At 39.7% G+C, this 14,576-nt stretch overlaps 1 protein-coding gene and 1 non-coding gene across 4 annotated transcripts in view; one reads left to right on the top strand and one right to left on the bottom strand.

Annotated features, from left to right (window-relative positions):
* CLCN5 (chloride voltage-gated channel 5) overlaps nt 1-14,576 on the bottom strand; it is a 162,264-nt gene that overhangs the window by 130,056 nt on the left and 17,632 nt on the right. The window lies entirely within an intron of this gene.
* LOC112438532 (U6 spliceosomal RNA) lies at nt 9,247-9,353 on the top strand. The gene has a single exon (XR_003026947.1). It is a non-coding gene; the product is annotated as a U6 spliceosomal RNA (small nuclear RNA).

Below are 14,576 nucleotides of genomic sequence, written 5' to 3'. Positions count from 1 at the left end.
CTTGGCCACCTGTGTGTAGACCACTCAGTCCACACAGCCAAGCTCCATCCATACACTTCTCCCACCAAACAAGCACCCCCTTAGACCCCTTAGACCTAGAAGAGCTCACACATATGGCACAGTCTCTCCTTGAGAGGACAGATCCAGGGCAGAGGCCCTCGCAAGCCCTGGAAGCACATTGAATAGAGATTCCTCAGCTTCCAAGTACCTAGAGTATGGTCTAGAACAGGGGTGTCCAATCTTTTGGCTTCCCTGGGCCACACTGGAAGAAGAATTATCTTGGGCCAGACATAAAATATATTAGCGATAGCTGACGACCAAAAAAAAAAAATCTTAAAATCTCATAATGTTTCAAGAAAGTTTATGAATTTGTGTTGGGCCACATTCAAAGCTGTACTGGACTGCATGTGACCCACAGGCCGCGGGTTGCACAAGCTTGGTCTAGAAGAAACAGGCAGGAGTTATGGGTAGGCACATCTCCTTGGCCCTTAGAATTCCTTGCTCTGTGGTGAGATATGTGTAAAGTACAAACCATAGAGGAAAAGGCTGATACATTTGACTGTATAAAAGTGGAAAACTCATGGACATTAAAAATAAATCTATTACAAAGCAAATATCAAAACTGAGAAGCAACCTGTGCAACATTATGAGAGTCACTATCCTTAAAAATAACTTATAAATAAATTTAAAAGTGCCCAATAAAGAACTGTCAATAATATAAGCATATGAAGAAAGTCCAACATCGTCGTAATTAAAGGAATACACTACAACAAAAAGCCCTTTTTGACTTACCAAATTGACAAGCATTTTCTGAACGAGAATACACAGGATTGGCAAGAGTTCAGTTGACTACTGGGGATAGTATACATTGATCAATCTTCACCCTCCTACCTATCCAATTCTACTTTTTAGAATTTATACTAAAGAAACATTAAGTATATACAGAAAGATTTAAGTATGAGGACATTCACTGTAGCACATGTAATGACAGGGAACACTGGAAACAACTTAAATATCCAATAACAGTGGATTAATTAAATAACTCGTGGTACATCAATAAAATGGAGTAGTCAAGTGTTATTGTAGGCTGGGCACGGTGGCTCACACTTATAACCCCAATGCTTTGAGAGGCCGAGGCAGGAAGATGGCTTAAGTTCAGGAGTTCAAGACCAGCCTGGGCAACATAGTGAGAAACCATATCTACAAATAATTAAAAAATTAGCTGGCCATGGTGGCCTGCACCTATGGTCTCAGCTATTTGGGAGTCTGAGGTAAGAGGATGGCCTGAGCCCAGGTGGTCAAGATTGCAATGAGCTGTGATCACGCCACTACACTCCAGCTTGGGCGACAGAGTGAGACCTCGTCTCAAACAAAACAAAACAAAAACACAAAAAAGTTATTGTAGATGAAGAGGTGTCAATATAGAAACATATCTACAATGTAAAGATGAAAAAGATACTTTACAAAATGATGTGATCCATTTTTTATTAAAGTTACACACACATGGCCGGGCACAGTGGCTCACGCCTGTAATCCCAGTACTTTGGGAGGCCGAGGCAGGCTGATCACCTGTGATCTGGGAGTTCAAGACCAGCCTGACCAACATGGAGAAACCCTGTCTCTACTACAAATACAAAATTAGCTGGGCGTGGTGGTGCATGCCTGTAATCCCAGCTACTCGGGAGGCTGAGGCAGGAGAATCGCTTGAACCCAGGAGGCGGAGGTTGCAGTGAGCCGAGATTGTGCCATTGCACTCCAGCCTGGGCGAGAGTGAAACTCCGTCTCAAAAAAAAAAAAAAGTTACACGCACACATCTAGAAGTCTATATGCATGGGTGTTAACAATGGTTCTCTCTCTTTTTAAATCTGGGATGTTAAAATTTGTTGTTTCTTATTTATGTTTTCTAATTTTTAAAACTGGTTAAATACATATTACAATAACATATTACATTTATTTTTAATTTTTTAAAGAGAAGAGCTACATTACCATTTTTAACTAAGGGATTTGGCTACTGTAACATTCTATAAGAGTATCCATTTGTAGCTTTAACATTTTAGAATTCTATAAAAGGAAAAGCCAATTAACTGTACAGGTGTCCTCTGGAGAGCAGGAAGGAGTCACTGAATCATATTCTATGTTAATGGGGCAAAACTCTATTAGCATAAAACAAACAACTGGAAAAAAAAAACCCACCTGGAAGACAAAGTCAGCCCGTCTGCAAATATAGACTGGAGAGTCCTTCCTACTTAAGGGTATAGGTTCTTTTCTTTCCAGGTTTTATCTTGAAAATAATAGTCTTTTATTTCCCTTTTTTTTTTGTAAAGCCAAATGACCTCCATACAAAACCAAACCAATCCATTTGACAAATAATTGGTAGCTGAAAGGAAAGGCCAGACTTGAACATAGTGGTACTGGTGGAGTGAGGACAGTATTTTTTCCCCCACTGTTCCCACTTCAAGGTAGAGATACTTCTGTTAGAGTAACATTCCCAGCCTCTTTCTGCCCCTTTCTTTATTCTTCCCCATGGTAGGAGCTACAATTATTTGCCCAAGAGATTAGACAAGAGAAATTCAAGTTAAATCTAAATTTCAAGATGGGGCCATTTTAACTACAGTTTAAAAACAATTTATCTGCCTGCCCATTCATCTATGCATAACTAGAAACATATGCACAGGCATATGTGTGTTTCATCACTTGCTGCCTGGCTGATCCAGGATGTCAGAAACCAAAAGACTTAGATAAGCAGTGTATTCTATGATTGGAAATTTCTATGTATATGCAAGACAGGGGTCTGATGAGGAAGGCATATCAACACAAATGGGCCCTTAAAAAACCCACATGGCAAGGTATCTGAACTCTCTCCATTTTGTGCCACACAGAGTTTCCGTTTGGTGAAGAGAAAAGCATGTCAGCTCAGTGACCTGTCACCTAGTTCTGCATGTTCCTTTGAGTATAGAGGGGACCTCTACTGAAATCCTATCCATCTTTCTCCAACCAGCTCAAATGTCACCTCCTTCCTAAACCTTCCACCCTCATGCTAGCTGCAAATAACCTCTTGTACTCTTAAGATTCTAAGCCCTTTGTTTCTACCACTCCATTATATATGATTTTATGTACAGTTGTGTGTGTACATGTTCTTTTACCACATTATAAGCTCCTTGATGGCAAAGTCTAAGTCATGATTTTTATATGAGCCACAGTATCAACACCATGCCTTACACAGTTATTCAATAGATGTGTATGGGACTAAAACTCTAGAATGTACCTAAGTTTAAAAGCTTCCTTGTTCCTTACCCCTTAATAATGCAAACATTAGAGAATAGGCCTAATGTCACCTTAGAGACTTAATGGCTACAACAGCAAACTTTAATCCAATGTATTTAATTTTTTGGCTTCCTCAGCCTTTAGTCTCATGTACATGATATAAGGATGATATATCACCCACCTCTAGAGCAGTGCTGTCTAACAGAAATATAAAAATGTGAGCCACATATGTAATTTGAAATTTTCTGGATGCCACCTTAAGAAAAGCACAAAGAAATGGGTCAAATTAACTTTAACGCTCTAATTTATTTGACCCAATATATCCAAAATATTACTTCAATGGACATAGAGAGTAAAAGGGTGGTTACCAGAGAATGGGAAGGGTAGTGGGGGACTATGGGAAAGGTAGGGATGGTTAATAGGTACCAAAAATAACTAGAATGAATAAGGCCTACTATTTGATAGCACAACAGGGTGACTATAGTCAATAATAATTTAACTATACATTTTTAAAGAACTAAAAGAGTATAATTGGATTGTTTGTAACACAAAGGATAAATGCTTGAAGGGACAGATACCCCATTCTCCATGATGTGATTACTATGCATTACATGCCTGTATCAAAATATTTCATGTACCAAAATATTTCATGTATCAAAATATTTCAAGTGTATATAAATATATACACTTACTATGTACCCACAAAAACTAAGAATTAAAAAAAGCAAAATATTATCATTTTAACATGTAATCAATACAGAACATTGTTGAGATATTCTACATTTTTTTATCATGCTGTCTTTGAAATCTGGTGTGTATTTTACACTTACAGTATATCTCAATTCATACCAGGAACTACTTATTAGCTGTGAAAGCTAGTTACTTAATTTCTCTTTGCCTCAGTTTCTCAACTTTAAAAGGGGGCTAATAATGGTATTTACCTTATAGAACTATATTGAGGTTTAATAATATGTGGAAGGGCTTAGTACCTGATAAATTGTAAGGATTCAATAAATATTAACTACCATAATCCTCCACCATATCATCTACCTATGAAAAAACTTGAGCTTAAAAAACCAAGTGTATTTCCCAATTTCATAAAGCAAATCAAATGCTGGTTCTACTCCCTGTCTTTTACATAGTTGTCTATTAAACCATGCAGGGCAGCTGGGAGCAATGGAAAATCATATTTTTTAACCATTTAAAATTCCAAAGTGCTAGCCAGATGGAGTTTGGGAGTCAGTCCAAAGAGCAACATTCTTCAAAATGGTAGCTTAGAGAAATGCCATCCAGCTGTGTTATACTAACGGTCCTTTCACCCTACCACTTCCTTTAAGCTCTGTCCCCATTTGCTGTAATATTTCATCCATGTCACCAAGTGAAAAAGTAACATAACTTCTTGTGTTTTACTCAGCATTATTTTGGGTTATTTTGTTGCTTTTTTAAGATGACTGGTAACATTGAATATTCTTGCATAAATGTGCAAAACATCCAGCACCTAAGATCATTCAATTTTCGACATACTTGATTCTGCTCTTCAGGAGACTCAAAGCAGAAAAGATGTTATACAGAAGCCATAGCCAAATCGAAGGAATAATGGTCTGGGAATCAAGGAATCTGATTTCTGGCCTTGGGTCTATGAATAAATCACTACATTACCTAAGGCAACTCATTTACACCCCTGAGCTATATCACAGTTTAAGATACATTCACATACAGTATTTAGGACTAAGTATTAATATGCAATAACTCAACATAAAATTTATCAAGTCTCAACATTTTTGTCTGTCGCTCTTTAAATGTTCTGGCGGTAAGTTCCCCTTGAAAAAAAATCAGCACTGAAAAAGTCTGGGGATAATTTACTTTAATAGTCAAATAACCAGAACACCTAGAAAAGAAAATAAATGGTCCATCTATCTGATATGTATGCTGTTATTAAAAGCCAAACAATTGTCATATCCTCTAGCTTTCAACTAGGTAGCAAGGTTAAGAATTACAGGACATCAGCATTAATACAAAGGGGCATCAATGGTCACTGCCATGGATCTCCTGCCCTACCCAAAATTCCCTTCATCAAGGTTCCTCAACTTCAGCATTACTGATATCTTGGGTCAGATAATTCTTCATGGTAGGGAGTTGGCCTGTGCATTGTAGGATGTTTATCAGCTTACCTGGCCTGTTCCCACTAGATGCCAGTAACGCCTCCCCACAATTGTGACAAACAAAAATGTCTCCAGACATTGCTAAATGTCCCCAGGGGGTAAAATTGCCCCTAGTTGAGAACCACTACTATGGATCCTGTCCATGATTATCCTAAATTTCTTTGGAATTAAGCTTTTACAGAGACTGGCAATTTTCAGTGTGTAACTGCTTATGCAACACAGCCTCATTAATACAACATGCAATGATACACTCTCATTGGCAATCTTTCCAATTAATTTGCATTTAATACACATATAGTAGAATATACTTTTGCAAAATGACCCATTACACTGCAGAGATTATCCATGTATCTTTTTCAGAGCCAAAACAATGTTTTCACATGAACAGTGATTTTGGTAGCAAATATTTTAGATTAAGATATTTATATTTTACAACCCATGATATATTTAATGTTAGCACCCTGGCTTTAATTTACTGACAAAAGTTTTCAATATACTACCCATCTACCACCCCATTCTTCTTAAGCCCCCATACTTACTGTTACCCACTGAATTGCTCATGTTTTCTGGTTCCCAGTGATTAAGCCCTATACTCAGCCACCCACCTTTTCATCTAAAGTACTGACAGAGGGTTATTCTATTTCCTTGGGTCTATGCATATAAGCAAATTGGGAAGGAGTACTAATGAGAGGTTATCAGCTGCAAAATAACAGAATCAACCAAACATGTAAGGAATATCTACCGTTTAATGCTATGGAGACACAAAAAGAAATAAATATAAGACATGAAAGAACCACAGAATTAAAAAAAAAAAACACATCAACCATATGCCCAAAGTCATTCAGCTAGCTGATTTTATATGCTGATAGTGGAGCATCCAAGTAAGGGTATCCTGATTGCAGCTATCTAGAGTTTAGAGCTACCTTTATAGATTTGGGACTCAACACCTGGAGAAAGAACACCAATCCGATAATGGTGGTTACGTCTGAGGATGAGGTTGAAGGGGCATTTTCACTTTTTACTCTAGATGCATCTATATTATTTTTTAATAGGAACATGTAATTGTGTGTTACTTCTATAATTAAAAACCAAAAAAAAAAAAAAGGTAAAGCCAGGAGTGTAGATGAAATCTCTGAGGCAGTGAGTATAAAGAGAGAAAAGGTAAAGAACTTTACACCCCTGAATATGGACATAATTAGGAGGCAGGAGGAAACAAAAGTAATGGAGAAGCAGTGACAGAGGCAGGCAGAAAGGGAACTAGAGGAGTACAACTCTGTGGCCAAGGGAGGGAAGTTTCAAAAAGGAACTGAACAGTCAACACAACCCAAAACGGGAAAAGGTAGAGAAATAAGATGGCAGAACAGAATTTAGGTCAGAAAGAGGCTTCTTAAAAATCATAACCTCCTCCCTACATCATGTCCCTCAATCTCTGAGGAAATTGAGGCCCAGAAAAATTAAGTGGCTGACTACATAGGTATTGGTAGCTAGAAGATACAGCAAACGAAGACCAGAACATGTTTATGGACGACAGCGAATGGGTCCAGTGGAAAGGAAGAGAAGAAGAAACCAGAAGAAAAGAGGTATAATTGAATAAGTAGTATCTACAATAAACAGAGAAGGGACTGAAGCAGAAGTAGACAAAATAATACAGCTTTTCCTCTGAGGCTGGATAACTTGTTTCCTTTTTGTTTGGGTTGCTATATAAGGAGGTAAGGGAAATCCCTCAAACTGAGTACGTGGATTTCCCCCAGAATTCTACCCTTGGCACCTTTTCCCTCTCAAAGTATACTCATATCCTAGGCTTCATATATCATCTATACATGAAGGATCCCCAAATCTCTACTCGAGCCCAGACCCTCTCTATACCCCAGGCCATGGGGAAATGAACATCTCTAGGTGGATATCTGATAGGCACCCAAATTCAAATCATCTCAACTTTGCTCCCACTCCAGCACTCTGTCTCAGTGGAAGGCCCCACACAATGAATGACTTCAGGCAAACTACTGAACATCATCTCTCATTTTATCTTTGTAAGTAGATGAAAAAACATTTGGTGGATGACAGTAAAGTTAGAGTCACAGCTGCTAGAGCAGCCTTACCCAAGTGAGTGTTTGTTGATGGATAACAGTAAGTTAAAAAGTCTTGGCCAGGCGCGGTGGCTCATGCCTCTAATCCCAGCATTTTGGGAGGCCAAGACGGGCAGATCACCTGAGGTCAGGAGTTCAAGACCAGCCTGACCAACACAGAGAAACCCCATCTCTACTAAAAATACAAAATCACATGGTGGCACATGACTCTAATCCCAGCTACTCGGGAGGCTGAGGCAGGAGAATCGCTTGAACCCAGGAAGCGGAGGTTGTGGTGAGCCGAGATCACGCCATTGCACTCCAGCCTGGGTAACAAGAGCGAAACTCCATCTCAAAAAATAAAAATAAAAAAAAGAAAAAGAAAAAAAGAAAGTCTTCAATTAGCCTGATTCAGAGCTATGCCAAATATAGCAGACAGACCATAAGGTGACCCCCAATGACGCCCACCTCCTGGTATTCATGTCCTTGTTTAATCACCTTTCCCTGAGTATGAGTGGGACATGTGAGTAGGTTCTAACCAATAGAATATGGCAAGGGTAATGAGAAGCCACTCCCATGACTAGGTATATATGTGTATATTATTGATTCCTTCTCGCCACTGTGAGAGACAAACTGAGACTTTATCCCTCGCTGGCCTTGAAAAAGCAAGGTGCTGTTATATGAACTGCCTATGGAAAGACCATGTGACAGGGAATTGCAGGCAGCCCCTAGGATCTGAGGGCCTCAATCCCACAACCACAAAGAACTAAATTCTGCCAACAATCACATGAGCTTGGAAGAGAACCCCGAGCCTGAGATGAGACCACCGGCTCTGCCAACACCTTGATTGCAGCCTGTGAGACCCTGAGCAGAGGACCAAGTTGAACCACGACCATCTCCTGACCCATGGAAACTGCAAGATAATAAATGGTTGTTGTTCTGAGCAATTAAGTTTGTGGTAATTCATTATGCAGCAATGGAAAACAAATATAGCAAACAATGTTTTATTAATTACTTGGATAAAGATATTTCTGAAAAATATGTGATAATAAAGCTAAAACTAACAAGAGGAACAATAAATAAAAATTTAATTACATTAATATTTAAGTAAAGGCATAGAAGGGTTCTTGTTTAAAAAACTAGGCTGAGCACAGTGGTTCATGCCTGTAGTCCTAGCACTTTGGGAGGCCGAGGTGGGTGGATTGCTTGAGCTCAGGAGTTCAAGACCAGCCTGGGCAACACAGTGAAACCCCGTCTCTACTAAAATACAAAAAATTAGCCAGGCGTGGCAGCGTGTGCCCGTAGTCCCAGCTACTCAGGAGGCTGAGGCAGGAGAATTGCTTGAACCCAGGAGGCGGAGGTTGCAGTAAGTGGAGATCGTGCCACTGCACTCCAGCCTGGGAGACAGAGCAAGACTCTGTCTCCAAAAAAAAAAATTGAAAGGGCGGCCGGGCACGGTGGCTCATGCCTGTAATGCCAGCACCTTGGGAGGCCAGGGCGGGCAGATCATGAGGTCAGGAGATCGAGACCATCCTGGCCAACATGGTGAAACCCCGTCTCTACTAAAAATACAAAAAAAAAAAAAAAAAAAAACTAGCTGGGCGTGGTGGCGCGAGCCCATAAATGCAGCTACTGGAGAGGCAGGAGAATCGCTTGAACCAGGGAGTCAGAGGTTGCAGCAAGCTTAGATCACGCCACTGCACTCCAGCCTGGTGACAGAGTAAGACTCCATCTTAAAAAAAAAAATCGAAAGGGCGCTTATTTCAGCAGCACATATACTAAAATTAGAATGATACAGAGAAGATTAGCATGGTCCCTGCACAGGGATGACATGCACATTTTTGAAAAAATTAGAAGAGAAAAGGACAGACAGAAACTTGGAGGAAAAAGTGGGTTCTGGGCTCATTATGAGTTCATAGTAAGAAATAATTATCCAAAACCCAATACTATTTGCGACCATATTAACAGGGTATAATGTACAAAACAAAAAGTCTTATTGTGCCACATGAACTGGTTAAATCAGATCAATAAATACTTCCTGGGTGACTCTACTTAAGGAATTAGGAGGAATAGAGGGATGTATAAACTATGTTCCTATCCCTAAAGTATCTTCCACTCTACTGGGGAGCTAACATAAACATATAAGAAAGTTAAACCATAATAAAGAAGTTAAATAACAGTTTAAGACAATGGCAGAAAAGATGTAAAGCTGGCATTACAATTTATCTAGCAACTAGTTAAAGGTAATAACAGACGCAGGAGTTCAGAAGAGGGTGATAACATATCACATGATAAATATTATGACTACTTTGCAATATGATATAAAAGTGGGTGTATTTTAGACCAATATCCCTGATGAACATCGATGCAAAACTCCTCAATAAAATACTGGCAAACTGAATCCAGCAGCACATCAAAAAGCTTATCCACCACGATCAAGTTGGCTTCATCCCTGGGATGCAAGGCTGGTTCAACATATGCAAATCAATAAATGTAATCCAGCATATAAACAGAACCAAAGACAAAAACCACATGATTATCTCAATAGATGCAGAAAAGGCCTTTGACAAAATTCAACAACCCTTCATGCTAAAAACTCTCAATAAATTCGGTATTGACGGGACGTATCTCAAAATAATAAGAGCTATTTATGAGAAACCCACAGCCAATATCATACTGAATGGGCAAAAACTGGAAGCATTCCCTTTGAAAACTGCCACAAGACAGGGATGCCCTCTCTCACCACTCCTATTCAACATAGTGTTGGAAGTTCTGGCCAGGGCAATCAGGGAGGAGAAGGAAATAAAGGGTATTCAATTAGGAAAAGAGGAAGTCATATTGTCCCTGTTTGCAGATGATATGATTGTATATCTAGAAAACCCCATCATCTCAGCCCAAAATCTCCTTAAGCTGATAGGCAACTTCAGCAAAGTCTCAGGATACAAAATCAATGTGCAAAAATCACAAGCATTCTTACACACCAATAACAGACCAACAGAGAGCCAAATCATGAGTGAATTTCCATTCACAATTGCTACAAAGAGAATAAAATACCTAGTAATCCAACTTACAAGGGATGTGAATGACCTCTTCAAGGAGAACTACAAACTAATGCTCAAGGAAATAAAAGAGGATACAAACAAATGGAAGAACATTCCATGCTCATGGATAGGAAGAATCAATAATGTGAAAATGGCCATACTGCCCAAGGTTAATTTATAGATTCAATGCCATCCCCATCCAGCTACCAATGACTTTCTTCACAGAATTGGAAAAAACTACTTTAAAGTTCATATGGAACCAAAAAAGAGCCCACATTGCCAAGTCAATCCTAAGCCAAAAGAACAAAGCTGGAGACATCACGCTACCTGACTTCAAACTATACTACAAGGCTACAGTAACCAAAACAGTATGGTACTGGTACCAAAACAGAGATATAGACCAATGGAACAGAACAGAGCCCTCAGAAATAATGCCACATATCTACAACTATCTGATCTTTGACAAACCTGACAAAAACAAGCAATGGGGAAAGGATTCCCTAGTTAATAAATGGTGCTGGGAAAACTGGCTAGCCATATGTAGAAAGCTGAAACTGGATCCCTTCCTTACACCTTATACAAAAATTAATTCAAGATGGATTAAAGACTTACATGTTAGACCTAAAACCATAAAAACCCTAGAAGAAAACCTAGGCAATACCATTCAGGACATAGGCATGGGCAAGGACTTCATGTCTAAAACACCAAAAGCAATGGCAACAAAAGCCAAAATTGACAAATGGGATCTAATTAAACTGAAGAGCTTCTGCACAGCAAAAGAAACCCCCATCAGAGTGAACAGGCAACCTACAGAATGGGAGAAAATTTTTGCAACCTACTCATCTGACAAAGGGCTAATATCCAGAATCTACAATGAACTCAAACAAATTTACAAGAAAACAAGCAACCCCATCAAAAAGTGAGCGAAGGATATGAACAGACACTTCTCAAAAGAAAACATTTATGCAGCCAAGAAACACATGAAAAAATGCTCATCATCACTGGCCATCAGAGAAATGCAAATCAAAACCACAATGAGATACCACCTCACACCAGTTAGAATGGCAATCATTAAAAAGTCAGGAAACAACAGGTGCTGGAAAGGATGTGGAGAAATAGGAACACTTTTACACTGTTGGTGGGACTGTAAACTAGTTCAACCCTTGTGGAAGTCAGTGTGGCGATTCCTCAGGGATCTAGAACTAGAAATACCATTTGACCCAGCCATCCCATTACTGGGTATATACCCAAAGGATTATAAATCATGCTGCTATAAAGACACATGTACACGTATGTTTATTGCGGCACTATTCACAATAGCAAAGACTTGGAACCAACCCAAGTGTCCAACAATGATAGACCGGATTAAGAAAATGTGGCACATATACACCATGGAATACTATGCAGCCATGAAAAAGGATGAGTTCATGTCCTTTGTAGGGACATGGATGAAGCTGGAAACCATCATTCTCAGCAAACTATCGCAAGGACAAAAAACCAAACACCACAAGTTCTCACTCATAGGTGGGAATTGAACAATGAGAACACTTGGACGCAGGAAGGGGAACATCACACACCGGGGCCTGTCGTGGGGTAGGGGGTAGGGGGGAGGGATAGCATTAGGAGGTATACCTAATGTAAATGATGAGTTAATAGGTGCAGCACACCAACATGGCACATGTATACATATGTAACAAACCTGCACGTTGTGCACATGTACCCTAAAACTTAAAGTATAATAATAATTTTTAAAAATTTGCCTAGATAAGACCATCAAAGGAAAACATACTCAGAAAGTCAGGACAAGCCTTTATTAGCTGGAAGAGTTCACAGTATTAAGTGGATATCAATTGATGTGGGGAAGAGTCTATACTCATTGCCCTACATTATCCATCAAAATTTCTTTGCTTTACTTCCTGGAGTACTAGATATGAATTTGAAAGGACATTTTAATTCAAACAAGTATTCCAGATAAATTAGAATGAATTCGAGTGGCATTCTTGTTGAATTAAACATTAATCAAGATTAAAAAAAAAAGAATAAATGGTGTTCAATTTATTGAGTTCAAAACTGGGGTGGGGGATACAGAGGCAGAGAGACTCCAGAAATGCCCTGACTACTGTGCCACCTTGAGTGCCCAGAGAAGTGCAGGTGGCAGTGGTTGTGAATGTGTGTATTGGGTGGGGCAGGGAAACACACAGCCCCATTCTCCTGCAAAAAAAAAAAAAAAAAAAAAAAAAAAGATACTGATTGAGAAAGATATATCATCGGGCAGGTAAAAAAAAAGATATTGATTGAGAAAGACATAATAGGGCAGGTGGTAGAGACTGGAGTAATGGGAACAATTGTGAGAAAGGAAAAGGCTATGTAATTTCAGGCTGTAGAAAGACTGGAATCGGGTAGAAAGACTGGAATCATAAATAATGCAACTTTTGAGATATTTTTTCTGGTTGTGGGAACCAGAATATGAGGAGCTGCCTGGAGTTTGGTTTGCAGTTGAACCTGGAACTGGAGGTTATGTCTAGAGAACGAGGCAGAAAGATTCTTATCTTTGCTGGTGATCACAGAAGCTGTTAGAACTGGCCTCAGCTTGGACTGGGCATGAAGGAGGGAAGAATTGGGAGAAGAAACCAGACATCCTAGAAAGACAGACAGAGAAGATGCTGAGCTCTGATTGGGCTGGACTTTGTATGTGATCAAAGCCTGTACTTGACTGCCCGGCATGGAGGATGTTGCTTACATTTCTCATTCCATAATAAAGTATTCTGAGTTGACTGAGGTCAAGAAAGAGAAAAGAACCAATAATAATAGCTATCATTTATGAGTACTCACCATGTGCTTTTTTTTGAGACAGAGTCTTGCTCTGTCACCTAGGCTGGAGTGCAGTGGCATGATCTGGGCTACTGCAACTTCTGCCTCCTGGGTTCAAGCAATTCTCACGCCTCAGCTTCCCAAGCAGCTGGGACTACAGGCATGCACCACCACGCCTGGCTAGTTTTTGTATTTTTATACAGATGGAGTTTCACCATGTTGGCCAGGCTGGTCTCAAACTGGTCTCAAGTGATCACCCGCCTTGACCTCCCAAAGTGCCGGGATTACAGGTGTGAGCCACCACACCCAGCCTACCATGTGCTTTTAAAAGTGCTTTACATGGATTATCTCATTTAATCTTTCCAGTAACGGTATAGCAGATAGGAACTGAGGCATAAAGTGGTTGGGTAGTATTCTGAAATTGTAACTGGTAGAGCCTGAGTCTGAGGCAGTCTGGCTCTAGAACCTGTGCTTTTAGTTATTCTGTATTTCTAGGACCATAGCTCCCAGAATCCCTTCTTCACTGCCACCCCCAATCAATCAAGGTAATGGCCAGCTGTGAAAGAAATTTCCTATTAGAGTACTCTTGCTGTGGCCCTAACGAGCAAGTGAAATCATTTCAAGGGAGTGAGAAAGCAGAAGCTTGAATAAAGCCCCTGGGTAAGTGAAATACAATCCTGTAGCCAAAATGCTGTATTCTTTCTAAATTTAAATAAGTGATTTTGTATCCTCTGTGTGGAAGACACTATTAGGTATTATGGGTGGGACTAAGAAGATTCAGAAGCAGATACCGTCCTTCCAAAAGCTAGTCTCTGAGGAAGTTAAAACATGTGCACTAATAACCATAACCCAAACTTATGTTAGAGACATGGTTAGAGAGTTGTGGACTACCACAGAAGTTAGACAAAGGTGAGGAGGTAGCATCTGAGGAAGACCATGCAGTATGGGTAGGTTCTTCTGCAGCTGGAGATGTCAGAGATATGATTTCAGTCAGCAAAGTACCAGGTACATTTGAGGGAACATGAAAGTGTCATGCTAGGCCTGTTATATTTATATACATTGTCTCATTAACTCTTCGTAACAACCCTTTATTGACCAAATGATTTAATTGTCAAAACCAGGACACTTTGGAGAGTGGAGTATGAATCAGATGGAATAGGAATAAACAGGGGCCCAGGAAAACCAGGACCTATGAGGCAGTTGTTATTATTCCCATTTAACACGTTACAAAA

Source organism: Pan paniscus, chromosome X (genome assembly GCF_029289425.2).
Source record: "Pan paniscus chromosome X, NHGRI_mPanPan1-v2.0_pri, whole genome shotgun sequence".
Lineage (NCBI taxonomy): Eukaryota > Metazoa > Chordata > Mammalia > Primates > Hominidae > Pan > Pan paniscus.
This window is presented reverse-complemented; position numbering and strand designations above follow the sequence as displayed.